Genomic DNA, 3,205 nt, shown 5'->3' with positions numbered 1-3,205 from the left:
TATGTAGCTGAATTCATGGCCTCCATTATATCCAGTAGTAACCCTGACGTGTGACACCCAAAAGGCCCCCAGATGTTACCAAATGTCCCTTGGTTGAAAACCACTGATATATCCCATTGGATCAATAATGAATGCAAATGTAAATGTATACTCTTTAAAGATAAAAATTTGAATATAAAGTTTTAAATACATAATAACAATAATAGCAATTCAAAGAAAAATTAAAATATGACCTATAACCAAGAGAAAAAATAACCAAGAAAACCATATTCAGAATTGATTAAGATTATGAAACCATAAAGATTCTAAAATAGGTATTTTTAAATTAATAAGAGAATTTATAGGGTGACATAAACATGAGAAAAATAAAAATATTAAAAAATCAAGTGGATGTTTTAGGACTGCAAAATACAATATAGAAACTGAAAAACTCCATTCAAAAGACAAAGGAACATAATGAAAAATTATATGCCACCAAACTGGACAACCTAGAAGAAATGGAAGAATTCCTATATACCCACACACTACCAAAATTCAAACAGGAAGAAATAGAAAATCAGAAAGACCCATAACTAGTGAAGAAATTGAATCAGTTATCAAAAATCTCCCAAAAGAGTCCTAGACTGGATGGCCTCTTTGGGGAATTCTACCAGACATTTAAAACAGAGTTAATACCTATACTTATCAAGCTATTCCAAAAAATAGAAATAGAAGGAAAACTACCAGACTAATTCTACAAAGCCAGAATCACTTTGATTCCCAAACCAGACAGAGAATCAGAAAAGAGAGAGAGAGAGAGAGAGAGAGAGAGAGAGAGAGAGAGAGAACGAGAACTACAGGCCAATATTCCTGATGAATAAGGATGCAAAAATCCTCAACAAGATCCTAGAAAATTGAATTCGGCAGCAAGAATTATTCACCATGATCAAGTGGGATTCATTCCTGGGCTGCAGGGCTGGTTCAATATTCCCAATTCATTCAATGTGATACATCACATTAACAAAAGAAAAGAAAAGAACCATATGATCCTGTTGATAGATGCAGAAAAAGCATTTGAAAAAAATATAGCATCCTTTCTTAATAAAAACCCTCAAGAAGGTCAGGATAGAAGGAACTAACTTAAACATCATAAGCCATGTAAGAAAAACCCACAGCTATGGGGCGCCTGGGTGGCTCAGTCAGTTAAGCATCTAACTTCGGCTCAGGTCATGATCTCATGGTTAGTGGGTTTGAGCCCTGCATCGGGCTCTGTGCTGACAGTTAGCTCAGAGCCTGGAGCCTATCTTTGGATTCTGTGTCTCCTTCTCTCTCTGACCTTCCCCTGCTCATATTGTCTCCCCCACCCCCTCTTTCTCTCTCTCTCTCTCTCTCAGTCTCTCTCAAAAATAAATAAAACATTAAAAAATTTAAGAAAAGAAAAAGAAAAAGCCACAGCTAATATCATCCTCAATGGGGAAAAACTGAGAGCTTCCCCCTTGAGATCAGGAACACAACAGGGATGTCCACTCTCACCACTGTTGTTTAACATAGTACTGGAAGTCCTAGGACCAGCAATCAGACAACAAAAGGAAATAAAAGGTATCAAAATTGGCAAAGGTGAAGTCAAACTCACTTTTCACAGATAACATGATATTCTACATGGAAAATCCGACTGACTCCAATAGAAGCCTAGTAAGAACTGATCCATGAATCAGCAAAGTCCCAGGGTACAAAATCAATGTACAGAAATTGGTTGCATTTTTATACACAAATAATGAAGCAACAGAAAGAGAAATCAAGAAACTGATCCCATTCACATTGCACCAAAAATCATAAAAATATCTAGAGGAAAACCAAAACGGGAGGCATCACAATCCCAGACTTTAGCCTCTACTACAAAGCTGTAACCTTCAAGACAGTATGGTATTTACACAAAAACAGACACATGGACCAATGTAATAGAATAGAGAACCCAGAACTGGACCCACAAACGTATGGCCAATTAATTTTTGACAAAGCCGGAGTGCCCAATGGAAAAAAAGACAACCTCTTTAGCAAATGGTGCTGGGAGCACTGGACAGAAACATACAGAAAAATGAAACTAGACCACTTTCTTGCACCATACACAAAAATAAACTCAAAATGGATGAAGGACCTGAATGTGAGACAGGAAACCATCAAAACCCTAGAGGACAAAGCAGGAAACAACCTCCTTGACCTCTGCCGCAGCAATTTCTTACTCAGCACATTTTCAAAAGCAAGGGAATCAGGAGCAAAATGAACTATTGGGAACTCATCAAGATAAAAAGCTTCTGCAATGCAAAGGAAACAATAAAAAGAAAACTCATAGGCAACCAGTGGAATGGGAAAAGATAGCTGAAAATGACGTATTGAATAAAGGGCCAGTATCCAAAATTTATAAGGAACTCACCAAATTCCACACCTGAAAAACAAATAATCTAGTGAAGAGATGGGCAGAAGACATGAACACTTTTCCAAAGAGGACGTCCAGACAGCCAACAGACACATCATCAGCATCACTCATCATCAGAGAAATACAAATCAAAACCATATTGAGATACCACCTCAAGCCAGTCAGAGTGGCTAAAATGAACAAACCAGGAGACTATAGATGCTGGTGAGGATGTGGAGAAACGGGCACCCTCTTACACTGTTGGTGGGAATGCAAACTGGTACAGCCACTCTGGAAATCAGTGTGGGGTTTTCACAAAAAATTAACAATAGAACTCCCCTATAACCTAGGAATAGCACTGCTGGGGATTTACCCAAGGGGTACAGGAGTGCTGATACATATGGGCATATGTACCCCAAGGTTCATAGCAGCACTTTCAACAATAGCCAAATCATGCAAAGAGCCTAAATATCCATCAACTGATGAATGGATCAAGAAGATGTGGTTTATATATATAATGGAATACTACATGGCAATGAGAAAGACTGAAATCTGGTCATTTGTGGCAATGTGGATGGAACTGGAGGGTATTGTGCTAAGTGAAATGTCAGGCAGAGAAAGACAGATACCATATGTTTTCACTCATATGTGGATCTTGAGAAACTTAACATAAGACCATGGGGGAGGAGAAGGGGGAAAATACTTAAGGAGAGGGAGGGAGGCAAACCATAAGAGATTCTTAAATACTGAGAAAAAACTGAGGGTTGATGGGAGTGGGGGAGATGGGGAAATGGGTGATGGTCATGGAGGAGG

Source organism: Suricata suricatta, chromosome 9 (genome assembly GCF_006229205.1).
Source record: "Suricata suricatta isolate VVHF042 chromosome 9, meerkat_22Aug2017_6uvM2_HiC, whole genome shotgun sequence".
NCBI lineage: Eukaryota > Metazoa > Chordata > Mammalia > Carnivora > Herpestidae > Suricata > Suricata suricatta.
This window is presented reverse-complemented; position numbering follows the sequence as displayed.